Raw genomic sequence first — 15291 nt, forward strand, 5'->3', positions numbered from 1 at the left:
AAACACCATCATGAAACATCCAGGACTGAAACACCATCATGAAACATCCAGGACTTAAACACCATCATGAAACATCTAGGAGAAGCACTATCAGAAACATCCAGGAATGAAACACCATCATGAAACATCCAGGACTGAAACACCATCATGAAACATCCAGGACTTAAACACCATCATGAAACATCTAGGAGAAGCACTATCAGAAACATCCAGGAATGAAACACCATCATGAAACATCCAGGACAGAAGCACTATCATGAAACATCCAGAATTGAAACACCATCATGAAACAGCCAGGACTGAAACACCATCATGAAACATCCAGGACTGAAACACCATCATGATGTTGTAGGGATTCGGTGATGGATTTGGAGTAATAAATACACACACATAGGTTGTCTTGGTATCGTATATTAAGACTATAAAAAGAGCGCTCAGAGCGCTGCCCTGTAATCTGCTATATCCCGTCTTGAACTGAGGTTAGTGCCCGAGGCACACTTTCAAAGGGTGACTCGTGACGTCATGCTAGCAGGGCAGCAGTCACGTAACGGTTTATAACGGTTTAACTAAGTATACTACACATACACAGTACTACTGACAATGAAACATCCAGGACAGAAGCACCATCATGAAACATCCAGGACTGAAACACCATCACGAAACTTCAAAGATCGATCACTAGAAGATTCTTCCCACCCACAAAGTAAAAGTTTAATAATTATGCATTTTTTTTTTCATTTTGCACATACATTAACCTAATCTTGCTCAGATTTCTGTAAAATTATCGCTTAATTAACCATTCAAAAAATCTGCATAGTTATATTTAACATTTACCCGAGGGAGGGGTCGAATTTCTACGTGACCTTTATGAGCTAAAAAAAAAAAAACTATCATAAAACGTTTTGGATTTAAACACAACAATGCAACGCGCGGGACTAGAAAAACATTACTACTATTAAAATGAATCTTAGCTTTTTCTCACTTTCAAATGCACATAAAAGCCTGATAACATGTTAACATTTTCATATATTAAGTGAGCAATATAGATAAGACTTAAAAATGTCTTTTTATACAATACATACATTACTTACCTTAAAATATTTTCGTCCTTAGCTTATAGTGAGTGGTGAATGTATTTACTGTAGGAAGGCTGAATAAATGAGAAATGGGTATAACTGAAAAGCGTTGTATCAGTGAAATGCTGTAAAGTGAAGCGCTGTAAAGCGGGGCCTGCCTGTATTAGTTCACAATCGATGAGGCTTGTGTTGTGGGTCTCACACTGAGGATACCTTAATACAGGGTCAAGCGTTTGAAATAAAGGATACCTTAATACAGGGTCAAGCGTTTGAAATAAATGCAAGTAAAATAGTTCTTAGCCTATAAAAAATAAGAGAATAAAATTGTAGGAATGGCGATTCAACAAATAAATTATAATATTGAGAAGTAAACCACCCGGTCTTGTTACACGGAAAGCGGCGGTAATTGTATTAGAGAATAATAATCATTATACGCGACCCAAGCTCGCGTTCCAGTTGGAGACAATGAATGTTTATCCGCAAATTTTACACTAGTTTGCATCTCATGTTTTCAAGCCCTTAATTTGACACGTTAGAGGGGTAACAGTAAGTATTCTGCCTAATCTTAAAGTTTCATAAACATGCAAACCAGCATTTTTTATACACTTTACTTCTTGCATTTATTAATTTTTATTCGTGTAATATTTCGTTTCTGATTAATGAGATATCTAACATTATTTGTATAGCAAAGGGATCGTTGCTTCATACGTTAAGTCTGCAAGATCTGGTTAAATGCACAACTACTCCCACTAAAACACACCACCTCTAACAACTACCATCATCCCTCCACCAGAAACACAACCACTAAAACCATCACCATTCAAACATCTACTACTGTTTACCACAGCATCTACAACCCCCTAAACCATCGACATCATCACCATCACAACCACCAATATCAGAAGCGATAAACCTAACTTAAGGGTTACATACCGCCATGCTTGACTTATAGCAATACAAGGTCAAACTATCGTAGCTTAGTTAATCTTAAGTTAATTTTAAGCCTGCCCATAATGTTCTGCATACAAGGGCCTTTTGGCACGTACACCCAACTACTATAACTCCTTGTACAATTATGTATCATGTCTAAATAAACTATTATTATTATTATATGGAAGTTACGAGGAGCCAGTTACATGAACGTACGGGTAATATCAGACAGTGGAGTGGACTGGTACACAAGTCTTTTTTTTTTCATTTTATTAAAATATATTAATCCATTTAATTAAAAAATCAACTCATTATATGCATTAATCATCCTAAATTGTCTAATATAATCATATTTAATTCTTAGGAAACATCGCTGGTCATATGTATGGTATGACAACGGACTCCAAAGTTCCCTGCCCCAAATTTTCCAATTAAGATTCCTTTCTTCCGACGGCTGAAATTCCTGAGGCAGGACTTATGAGGGTTTTTGCAAAGCTGCCACCCAGAGAAAGTCCATTTGAAGCTAGGCTGTACAAAAAGAAAATCCATAAGCAAAGACCATCTGTGATCCTTCTCGCCAAATGGCGTCCAACAGAAAGCGTAAATGCAAGAAATTTCACCAAATGTCTTGCTAAGAAGAGTCCCTGCCTCTGCTCGGTAAGAAGCAACACAAAAATATATTTTTTTAATTTAGAGGAGGAAAAGGTGGAAGAATAGGAGAAGGAAGACTAAAAGAAGAAAAGAGGAAGAGTTGGAAACGGCAGGGCGGCGGCCACCAGCACTTGGACTGAGGACAGTGACTCCTGGACGCCACAATTTCCGCCGCACCGTTGCCAGCGCTGCTCACCAGAATGATTTCCAGAAAATAAATGTTTGTAACGATTGCGGTCCCCGTCTTAAAGCTGCGGCACTCTCCTTCTTGACACCAGCCAACATGTGTGTGTTCACCTATATGTAGTTGCAGGGGTCGAGTCTCAGAGGCTCCTGGTTCCGCCTCTCAAATTGCCGCTTTATTATGATCAAGGGGGAAGCGCTAAACCCGTAGGGTTATACAACGCCTGTGGGGGTGTGGAATGTATTCAGGTTTAATTCAGGGATCTGGAGCACGGATCCAATTCCCTAGATCAAGAGTCCCTCATCAGCATCAAGGAACCTTCTTGAGAGGTTGCCGCTTAACATATTCACTCTCTTCCCCGCTCACCCACATGTGGGTCTTACATGTAAGTTGTCGTTCGTTCTCTCTTAGCCTCGTATGTATGGTCTGCCTTTACCACTTCGTCAAGGTCATTTCACATCCCGACTAACCTGAGACTGCAGAAATGCCTCTTGACATCGCTGTGACTTATCTGTCTTCAACTTCCAGCCTGTGTCCCTGAGTGTTTTGTATGTTATTATCACGCCTTCCCTAGATCTTCTGTTATCCAGGGGCATTAGATTCAATTCCTTAACATATCTTCGACGCTCATACCCCTGAGCTCTGGAACTTGTCCCTGCATACTTCTCTACTTTCTCAAATCTTTATTATTTATAAAGCCCTCGCAATGATTCTTTGTTTAAATTCTTAAAGGTCACTCAGATTTGCCAGACAAACATTTGACGCCTCCATGGAAAAGTTCTCGACTACAGTGGTTTCTTATATATTATGATCATGTTGCAGAGAGAGAGAGAGAGAGAGAGAGAGAGAGAGAGAGAGAGAGAGAGAGAGAGAGAGAGAGAGAGAGAGAGAGAGAGAGAGAGAGAGAGAGAGAGAGAGAGAGAGAGAGAGAGAGAGAGAGAGAGAGAGAGAGAGAGAGAGAGAGAGAGAGAGAGAGAGAGAGAGACACGAAGCGAGCAACCGAAGAGGGGAGATATATTTTCTACCGAGGCAGAAAATTAACTGCTGTTAAAGAACAATTTTCTTCTATGTTCGCGAAAGCTCCATCTGTTTTAACTTCATAACCACATGTTTGTAACAAAATGACAGATAATTCACCAATTTACTAGAACACCGTTCCGTTTCTATCCTCGCAGCGAAGCTTCAAGCCTTTCGAACAACCCGATCACACAGGCTATTGTTGCTTGCAACCCATAAAGCTTATTCGTTATAACTTATAAGGGATGTAGGAAACCATTGATTTGACAACAAAACTGTCGACAAATGAAACTAACCGCCATGTCGTTACTCACCTCACGGTGTGTATATATATATGAAAAATGTATATACCTTGTAGGGTGAAGATCCCAAGAGTTCAAACGCCGATTTAAGTGTCCAGCACTAGACTACCAAGAATGGTCACAGAATAATGAAACTCTTGGAGGGAAATACCAGATCTGACTGGTTAGTTGGCCTGAGACGCCCATGGAAGCTCTACCATGAGAAACTGTGAAGGGATGCACCATCTCCAGCACGTCCGTTCAAAGCTACACGCTTGATAGGCGTGCACATTTGAACGTTGCGCACATTCACCAGAACACTATACTATTTTGAAGACTTTGCGCTGCAGTCCATATTCCTCATCAACGTCAGCCTATCACTTTCGCTAAGACCGCCAAATGTTTGACATGATAGGTTTGGTAAAATGTCAGGAAACAGGACAAGTGTTCCTTGACGCGGGTCTTAGTTACATGATGACCCGTAGCTGGAGCTTTTGATCATCTGACGGAGGAGGCCTTCCACTGGCTTACCGGTCCCCTTTAAAAAATATGGTTATTACCTGGAGAGGGTTCCGGGATAAAAAAAAACATGATTATATCGCCTTTATAAATTATTGCAATTATTTTCAATGTGGCATGCTATAATTGATTACCATAATGCTTACAATATATCTAACCTAGTCAAACGTAATTTATCGTGAATAACGTATACTAAGAAATTTTCTTAAAATTGCATGAGAAATGAAAATTTCCCTATAGGGGGCTCTGGTGGCCTGGTGGTTAACGCTCTCGCTTCACACGGCGAGGGCCTGGGTTCGATTCCCAGCCAGAGTAGAAACATTGGACGTGTTTCTTTCCACCTGTTGTCTATGTTCCCCATCAGTAAAATGGGTACCTGGGTGTTAGTCGACTGATGTGGGTCGCATCCTGGGACACTGACCTAAGGAGGCCTGGTCACAGACCGGGCCGCGGGGGCGTTGACCCCCGGAACTCTCTCCAGATAAACTCCAGATATAGAGGACACGTTGCTTGCCCAGACTTCCCACTGCCAGACGTGTCGGGCCCATGTTAAGTTGCTTGTTTGTAGTTATATACATGTGGAAAATTAAATTTACCTGGATGTAACTCAAAGTACATACCAGTAAATTGTAACAAAGATAATTATTCTTTATCAAGGTTACAGAGACAGGTAGGAATTTTAGGACACCTAGGTCGCAAAAAAATGCCCCCCTTCGATACCTACCATAATCTCTCTCCACAAGTCACTCTGGACCTATATTAATTTCAAATGAAATATACATCACCAGGAATTCTGGTAAACATTAATATATGTGGACTGTATATTAATAAATGATTACATATACACATTTACGTAACAGGAGAATTTATAATCATAAGACTCACCAATTTGTCTGGAGATTATGGTATGTCATACCCCCATGCCTAAATACGAAGAAAATAATGACCAGAATCTCAACATAAATAGACATCGACTTAGCTGGGGTTCCTAAGCTGTCCTGTCCATCTGTTTAATGCTCACATTATGCAGGACTGCAAATCCAACAATTTCGGCTCCAATTTGGGAAGTTTCAAACACAATTTAACTTCCAGAGCGACGAAATTTATGCACATTTCATTAGCGTGCCTGTACCACATTCAAAACAATGGCGTCTCTCCCCCAGCGACGCTCACCCATCGCTGGTTCATTTATTTATTTACAAATTAATTTTTATTACCTACAATATAGGCCATCAATTTACATATAAAATACACTGTATTTTTGGAAAATATACAGTATTTTCTACAATACATATGTTTATGCAGCCTAACGTAGCCTGAAAAAAAGACAAAATGTAATTCTTTATATGGGGAACATTGAGAAAATGAACGGTGCAAAATGAGGTTGGTTATCCTCAGACCTTCCATAAGGAACGTCTTATTACAGAACGGGTGGGACTTGAACCCGTGGCAGAGGAGTCCTAAAACTTGAGCCCCAGCCGTTCTATGATTTGTCTGCAATCGTTTTATTACGATTTCATGAGACAAGAACTTTTTTTAAAATATCTATGAGGCTCTGGTCTCTACCCTGCTGTCAGATGTTGTCCTATCGTTTAATTTGCTTATGAACGTTTAATTAAACTTGAAATTTGGGAACTTCAAGTTAAATTACCAACTAAAATCTCTTGTGATCTCATGTTCGCACTGTAGCTGCAGCAATATTTCCGCCATATATTCACTGTCGATCCAGGATGTATTATTTTACTATTAAATTACATTCATATGGGAACCGCTGAACTTCTGGGGGTCATTCAGTACTTGGGAAATGGAAAACACTGAGATTCGACCCAAGGAAATAAAGGTCAGCTTAATTCTTAGAATGAAGATCCCTGCTGCAGTGTTCCTCCTTTCTTATGTTCACCGGCATCAAGCACCTACCTCCCTGGATGGTATTCTTTTCCTAGTTTTATAAAACAAAATCTACCTGTACCGTTATATAATCTTTTCTGACATTTTTTCTAAACTAGACTTAAAGAGGATACTATCACCAGTTACATAAATAAGAAAAAATATAGTAAACAGTAAAGTGTAAAAAAAAAAAAACGTAAAAAATAAAAAATAAAATATAACAAAAATAATGATAAAATGTAATAAAATAAATACTAAAGTTAATAAAACTGTGTTGTACAGCCATGCAACAGAAAAGTGGTAAATATGTAGATTCGAACAGCGCACTGCCATCATGGTGCCGACAAAACAAGAAAAAGCATGTTACATATGCAGCTTTATCATTCGATAAAAAAGCGCTAACAGAGCGAAACTTTGTCCCAACACAAGCTTGTTCTGCAGCGTGTGCCTTTTCTGGCAAATAATCAAACTTATCTGATGTTCATTAGCAATGTAATATGATCTATATTCAGCTGAGGTTTGAAATCCTCAGATGTTACACTCAAAGTTCAGGAAATGGTCAGTAGAAATGCTGAAGTAAGAAATTTTAAGGTAGCTGGCCGGCCAGCACAAGGAACGATGTCCCAACTTGCGGCCAGTCTTTATCATCAAAGATAGTATTTCACAGCTGTAAGGACTGTCAGATGGAAAACTGATGACTCCTTAAGCAACCCAAATCTCAGATACTTTTTTTTCTATGTACCTGCTCAGTGGGCGCCGTTTTTCGTTTGCAGGGCAGAACTTTTTAGTGCCATTTTCCTATACGTATTTATATTTTTTTTCCGTTGTGATATAATTATTTTTTGAGGATAGAGGACAGCCAAACCTAACCGAGAAATCTGATGAAAACTTCTGTGAAAAAAAAAATATCATGGGAGTTAAGGGGATGGGTTGCAGCTTTAACATAAGTCTAGATGAGAGTGACAAGAATAAACAGACGAGTACGCTGTATAGTTACGTTAGGTATGATTCGCCAAGAAACAGGACAAGTGTTTCCTGACGCTGGTCTTTAGTCATATGATGACACACAACTGGAGTTTTGCTACTGTCGATCATGTTTTGTTACTGGTAACCATGTTTTGTTACTGGTGACCATGTTTTGTTACCGGTGACCATGTTTTGTTACTGGTAACCATGTTTTGTTACTGGTGACCATGTTTTGTTACCGGTGACCATGTTTTGTTACTGGTGACCATGTTTTGTTACCGGTGACCATGTTTTGTTACCGGTGACCATGTTTTGTTACTGGTGACCATGTTTTGTTACTGGTGACCATGTTTTGTTACTGGTGACCATGTTTTGTTACTGATGACCATGTTTTGTTACTGGTGACCATGTTTTGTTACTGGTGACCATGTTTTGTTACCGGTGACCATGTTTTGTTACCGGTGACCATGTTTTGTTACTGGTGACCATGTTTTGTTACTGGTGACCATGTTTTGTTACTGGTGACCATGTTTTGTTACTGGTGACCATGTTTTGTTACTGGTGACCATGTTTTGTTACCGGTGACCATGTTTTGTTACCGGTGACCATGTTTTGTTACTGGTGACCATGTTTTGTTACTGGTGACCATGTTTTGTTACCGGTGACCATGTTTTGTTACCGGTGACCATGTTTTGTTACTGGTGACCATGTTTTGTTACTGGTGACCATGTTTTGTTACTGGTGACCATGTTTTGTTACTGGTGACCATGTTTTGTTACTGGTGACCATGTTTTGTTACCGGTGACCATGTTTTGTTACCGGTGACCATGTTTTGTTACTGGTGACCATGTTTTGTTACTGGTGACCATGTTTTGTTACTGGTGACCATGTTTTGTTACTGGTGACCATGTTTTGTTACTGGTGACCATGTTTTGTTACTGGTGACCATGTTTTGTTACCGGTGACCATGTTTTGTTACCGGTGACCATGTTTTGTTACCGGTGACCATGTTTTGTTACTGGTGACCATGTTTTGTTACTGGTGACCATGTTTTGTTACCGGTGACCATGTTTTGTTACCGGTGACCATGTTTTGTTACTGGTGACCATGTTTTGTTACTGGTGACCATGTTTTGTTACTGGTGACCATGTTTTGTTACTGGTGACCATGTTTTGTTACTGGTGACCATGTTTTGTTACCGGTGACCATGTTTTGTTACCGGTGACCATGTTTTGTTACTGGTGACCATGTTTTGTTACTGGTGACCATGTTTTGTTACTGGTGACCATGTTTTGTTACTGGTGACCATGTTTTGTTACTGGTGACCATGTTTTGTTACTGGTGACCATGTTTTGTTACCGGTGACCATGTTTTGTTACCGGTGACCATGTTTTGTTACTGGTGACCATGTTTTGTTACTGGGGACCATGTTTTGTTACCGGTGACCATGTTTTGTTACCGGTGACCATGTTTTGTTACTGGTGACCATGTTTTGTTACTGGTGACCATGTTTTGTTACTGGTGACCATGTTTTGTTACTGGTGACCATGTTTTGTTACTGGTGACCATGTTTTGTTACTGGTGACCCTGTTTTGTTACTGGTGACCCTGTTTTGTTACTGGTGACCATGTTTTGTTACTGGTGACCATGTTTTGTTACTGGTGACCATGTTTTGTTACTGGTGACCATGTTTTGTTACTGGTGACCATGTTTTGTTATTGGTGACCATGATTGTTACTGGTGACGTTTCGTTACTGGTGACCATGTTTTGTTACTGGTGACCATATTTCATTACTGGTGACCATGTTTTGTTATTGGTGGCCATGTTTTGTTATTGGTGACCATGTTTTGTTATTGGTGACCATGTTTGTTACTGGTGACGTTTCGTTACTGGTGACCATGTTTTGTTACTGGTGACCATGTTTTGTTACTGGTGACCATGTTTTGTTACTGGTGACCATGTTTCGTTACTGGTAATCACGTTTCGTTACTGGTGACCATGTTTTGTTACTGGTGACCATGTTTTGTTACTGGTGACCATGTTTTTTTACCGGTGACCATGTTTTGTTATTGGTGACCATGATTGTTACTGGTGATGTTTCGTTACTGGTGACCATGTTTTGTTACTGGTGACCATATTTCATTACTGGTGACCATGTTTTGTTACTGGTGACCATGTTTTGTTACTGGTGACCATGTTTCGTTACTGGTAATCACGTTTCGTTACTGGTGACCATGTTTTGTTACTGGTGACCATGTTTTGTTACTGGTGACCATGTTTTGTTACCGGTGACCATGTTTTGTTACTGGTGACCATGTTTTGTTACTGGTGACCATGCTTTGTTACTGGTGACCATGCTTTGTTACTGGTGACCATGTTTCGTTACTGGTGACCATGTTTCGTTACTGGTGACCATGTTTCGTTACTGGTGACCACGTTTCGTTACTGGTGACCATGTTTTGTTACTGGCGACCATGTTTTGTTACCGGTGACCATGTTTTGTTACTGGTGACCATGTTTTGTTACCGGTGACCATGTTTTGTTACTGGTGACCATGTTTTGTTACTGGTGACCATGTTTTGTTGCTGGTGACCATGTTTTGTTACTGGTGACCATGTTTTGTTACTGGCGACCATGTTTTGTTACCGGTGACCATGTTTTGTTACTGGTGACCATGTTTTGTTACTGGTGACCATGTTTTGTTACTGGTGACCATGTTTTGTTACTGGTGACCATGTTTTGTTACCGGTGACCATGTTTTGTTACTGGTGACCATGTTTTGTTACTGGTGACCATGTTTTGTTGCTGGTGACCATGTTTTGTTATTGGTGCCCATGTTTTGTTACTGGTGATCATGTTGTTACTGGTGATCATGTTTTACTGGTGACCATATTTTGTTATTGGTGGCCATGTTTTGTTATTGGTGGTCATGTTTTGTTATTGGTGGCCATGTTTTGTTATTGGTGGCCATGTTTTGTTATTGGTGGTCATGTTATGTTACAGGTGGCCATGTTATGATACAAGCTGTCATATTATGCTATAAGTGCATGTTGGGCGTTATGTCTGATTAAAATAAAGCATTCTCTGGGAAACTGAACACGACCACATTTAACAGTACACGTACTCGTTCTCCATTACTCATAAAGATTTCGTTACATATTGAACAAATTAACTTTGTTGTGTGATAGAATGCAACAAGCTAACTTTATTTATTCCCACAATGTAGCTCATATAAACTAATTAACTTATTCGTCAATCCTCAGCCCACTGACATTACACTCGGCCCACTGACATTCCACTCAGCCTACTGACATCTATTCTCAACCTACCAACATCCACCCTTAGTACACTGACATCCACCCTCAACTCTTCTGAATTATTATTATTATTATTATTATTATTATTATTATTATTATTATTATTATTATTATTATTATTATAGGAAAGAGCTAAACTCGTAATGACCATGCAGTATCTAACGTCTATGAAAAATCATGTACCCTTTTCTACAATTCTAACGTCGATTGTTTAGAATTTTAATTACTTCCTTTCTGATGATAAAATGTGAATGTCAAAAGTAAGTCATGGGTAAACTGGTTGCTGGCTCTGCTCACATACTGAAGAACCGGAGTTATAAACCCTCAGGGTTACTAATAACCCCAGCAACAACAAAAAAAGCCTTCAATACATCAGTAAAATGTAAGGTAGCATATGATCATTTTTTTAGTGATGTATCAAGTTAGTCTTGATTCTTGATAAGTTACATTGTATGAAAGACGTAAATACGTCTTGAAGGCACTCGTGCATCATGTCTAAAAAATTTTTATACTGCACATGCAGTATGATAATTATACTTATGTGTACTAATGACCAAATAAACGTACGTTTTGATGCTCCTATTATTATTAGAATCAAGGGGAAGCGCTAAATCCGTAGGATTATGCAGCGATGTTCCTCCTACCATACCACTCTGAATATAATGTACAGTATAGACAATATACTCAGTGGCAACTGCCATTCTTTGAACTAAAGAAAATGCATAAATCCTAAGTAACCTTATTGAAAGGAATACGTACTTTGGTATGTTTAAAAATAGGTTATATATACATGAGCGAGAGTTATAAGACCTACCCAATATGTGTCAGTAGGCCTACTAGTACTGGCCAGTGGACATAGTAAAGTGCTCCTCTATTGTTATGTTCTTATAAATGGTCGTGAACTCACCGGCTAGTATGAGAGAGATGAGAGTAGTGTAGTACAAGCTTGAGGAAGGTGATGCTGTCTCCACACACCACAAGTCACCTCAACCTCTCCTGTACGACACCTCCACCAACCACCCGCTGCTGCCATTGACACCAGTTATTTTATACTCCACCTTCGTTTATAATTAATTGTGTGCTTCTCTAAGAAAGTTTTTGAGTTCCCTATATATAATATCAATCCCACAGATATTAATTTTTCTTTCGTTAATGGCTACTTGTGATTTTTTCTGTGGTTAATGTTCCGTCATTAAAACTTCATGCGTCAGGCAGCGACACTCCTACTTCTCCCATTTCCAACATTTTTTTTTCTTCATACATTATGTTCCATAATTTATAGCCTAATCTATTAGAAATTCCAACTACTTACTAGCATTGTTAATTATATTATCATAAATAATAATTTGGGTTACTCTGAGGCGCTGAAAAGAGCCAGTTTCCAACAGCCGGGAGCGCACCCATACCATTAAATTCCAGCACACCTACTATGATATACCCACAACAATACACTATCTCCCAGGTACTGTTTACTTACAGGCACTCATTGGTCAAAGTATCTGCACATTCCTTCCCACCCTCTTCGTGTTTCCCAGGGATCGAACCCGCGACCTGTTGGGTGTCTGCCGTATGCGCTCACCACTGAGCTGTAGGTTATTTCTGGAAGCAAGCACGTCTAGTCACATCCTCTCTTGATGATGACAAGGAGATTTCGTCTTTTCCCATAAATATAACAACACCAATCATAATTACGTAGAGTATAAAGTATAATTTTATATACTTGAATTGGTGCATTTTTTTTTTGTCATCCTAACTTGGAGGAGATGACCGATTAGATAAATTAATTAATAATTTATTCAATTCAAATAAGAATATATTGTATATATTAATATTTAATGAATAATTTAATTGTTTAAACGTGTTTTTAGTGATTAGCAGCTTCAATGATCCTGACAGCAGATAGACTTAAATGATTTTAATGGGGAGAAGATTATCAGATGCATTATCCTTTGCGGGCTTTTAGCCTATATATAGCTAGTCCACCAGTGAGGTTTAAACTCGACCATGACCAGTGTAGGCTTAACGCTGAAGACTAATTTTGGTATTAGTAACCAAGACTTATCCTACCTCAACTCATTTCAAAGTCTAGCCTGCCTGTGGTATAGTTCCACTACAGGATAAGACCCACGATAATGGATTTGTTAATTCAATCATGATGTGAAAATTAAAGCATTCTTGATAGTATAAAAAAGTAGGATAGAGAATACAACAGTAGTAGTGACTGAATACCCTACTACATGATTTTTTTAGAAAAGATAACAGTAGGATGGTTGGAGAAATAAGAGAGGAAACAGATTTTGTTTCGTCATATTAAGGAATTGGAACATAAATATAAGAGAGGAAACAGATTTTGTTTCGTCATATTAAGGAATTGGAACATAAATATAAGAGAGGAAACAGATTTTGTTTCGTCATATTAAGGAATTGGAACATAAATATAAGAGAGGAAACAGATTTTGTTTCGTCATATTAAGGAATTGGAACATAAATATCCTTGATGAGTTAGACACGTCCAACAGTTAGGGATTTGAAGATGAGTTAATGGTAAAGGTCATCAAATACTAATTAAAATCAGATATGGACCGATAATAATGAGTTAATGTCCAGTCACTATCTGTACCAATAGTGAAGAGGCTAGCTATGACCCCGACGTGCTCGTCAAGACCGCACCCGACCTGGTCGCCAAGACTACACCTGACCTGGTCGCCAAGACTACACCTGACCTGGTCGCCAAGACTACACCTGACCTGGTCGCCAAGACTACACCTGACCTGGTCGCCAAGACTACACCCGACCTGGTCGCCAAGACTACACCTGACCTGGTCGCCAAGGCTACACCTGACCTGGTCGCCAAGACTACACCCGACCTGGTCGCCAAGACTACACCTGACCTGGTCGCCAAGGCTACACCTGACCTGGTCGCCAAGGCTACACCTGACCTGGTCGCCAAGACTACACCTGACCTGGTCGCCAAGACTACACCTGACCTGGTCGCCAAGGCTACACCTGACCTGGTCGCCAAGACTACACCTGACCTGGTCGCCAAGACTACACCTGACCTGGTCGCCAAGGCTACACCTGACCTGGTCGCCAAGACTACACCTGACCTGGTCGCCAAGACTACACCTGACCTGGTCGCCAAGACTACACCCGACCTGGTCGCCAAGACTACACCTGACCTGGTCGCCAAGGCTACACCTGACCTGGTCGCCAAGGCTACACCTGACCTGGTCGCCAAAACTACACCCGACCTGGTCGCCAAGACTACACCTGACCTGGTCGGCAAGGCTACACCTGACCTGGTCGCCAAGACTACACCTGACCTGGTCGCCAAGACTACACCTGACCTGGTCGCCAAGACTACACCTGACCTGGTCGCCAAGACTACACCCGACCTGGTCGCCAAGACTACACCTGACCTGGTCGCCAAGGCTACACCTGACCTGGTCGCCAAGGCTACACCTGACCTGGTCGCCAAGACTACACCCGACCTGGTCGCCAAGACTACACCTGACCTGGTCGCCAAGACTACACCTGACCTGGTCGCCAAGGCTACACCTGACCTGGTCGCCAAGGCTACACCTGACCTGGTCGCCAAGGCTACACCTGACCTGGTCGCCAAGACTACACCTGACCTGGTCGCCAATACTACACCCGACCTGGTCGCCAAGACTACACCTGACCTGGTCGCCAAGACTACACCTGACCTGGTCGCCAAGACTACACCTGACCTGGTCGCCAAGACTACACCTGACCTGGTCGCCAAGACTACACCTGACCTGGTCGCCAAGACTACACCTGACCTGGTCGCCAAGACTACACTTGACCTGGTCGCCAAGACTACACCTGACCTGGTCGCCAAGACTACACCTGACCTGGTCGCCAAGACTACACCCGACCTGGTCGCCAAGACTACACCTGACCTGGTCGCCAAGACTACACCTGACCTGGTCGCCAAGGCTACACCTGACCTGGTCGCCAAGACTACACCTGACCTGGTCGCCAAGACTACACCCGACCTGGTCGCCAAGACTACACCTGACCTGGTCGCCAAGGCTACACCTGACCTGGTCGCCAAGGCTACACCTGACCTGGTCGCCAAGGCTACACCCGACCTGGTCGCCAAGACTACACCTGACCTGGTCGCCAAGGCTACACCTGACCTGGTCGCCAAGGCTACACCTGACCTGGTCGCCAAGGCTACACCTGACCTGGTCGCCAAGGCTACACCCGACCTGGTCGCCAAGACTACACCCGACCTGGTCGCCAAGACTACACCTGACCTGGTCGTCAAGACTACACCTGACCTGGTCGCCAAGGCTACACCATACCTGGCCGTCAAAACCACATGACCTGAACATAACGGCGTGCCAGGTGTAGAGTAAGGGGCCGCAAAATAGACCACGTATCAGTAAATTTTAAAACATATAAACATTACAAACTGGAAAATATTGCTTCATGA

The 15291-nt window shown here is 41.2% G+C and overlaps 2 protein-coding genes across 10 annotated transcripts in view; one reads left to right on the forward strand and one right to left on the reverse strand.

Annotated features, from left to right (window-relative positions):
• PH4alphaEFB (prolyl 4-hydroxylase subunit alpha-1) overlaps window positions 1-15291 on the reverse strand; it is a 193736-nt gene that overhangs the window by 160522 nt on the left and 17923 nt on the right. The window contains exon 1 of one of the 8 annotated variants that reach the window (XM_070087842.1): window positions 11737-11840. The exons of 6 other annotated variants lie outside the window; for them this stretch is intronic. The gene's annotated coding sequence lies outside the window, so the exon portion shown is untranslated. Of the gene's footprint in view, window positions 1-11736; window positions 11841-15291 lie in introns of those variants that run through there. One more of the 8 variants, XM_070087848.1, reaches the window with a different exon arrangement.
• Window positions 1-15291, forward strand: part of CDase (neutral ceramidase) — a 123870-nt gene that overhangs the window by 69068 nt on the left and 39511 nt on the right. The window lies entirely within an intron of this gene.

The sequence above is a fragment of the Cherax quadricarinatus genome, chromosome 23 (assembly GCF_038502225.1).
Source record: "Cherax quadricarinatus isolate ZL_2023a chromosome 23, ASM3850222v1, whole genome shotgun sequence".
Lineage (NCBI taxonomy): Eukaryota > Metazoa > Arthropoda > Malacostraca > Decapoda > Parastacidae > Cherax > Cherax quadricarinatus.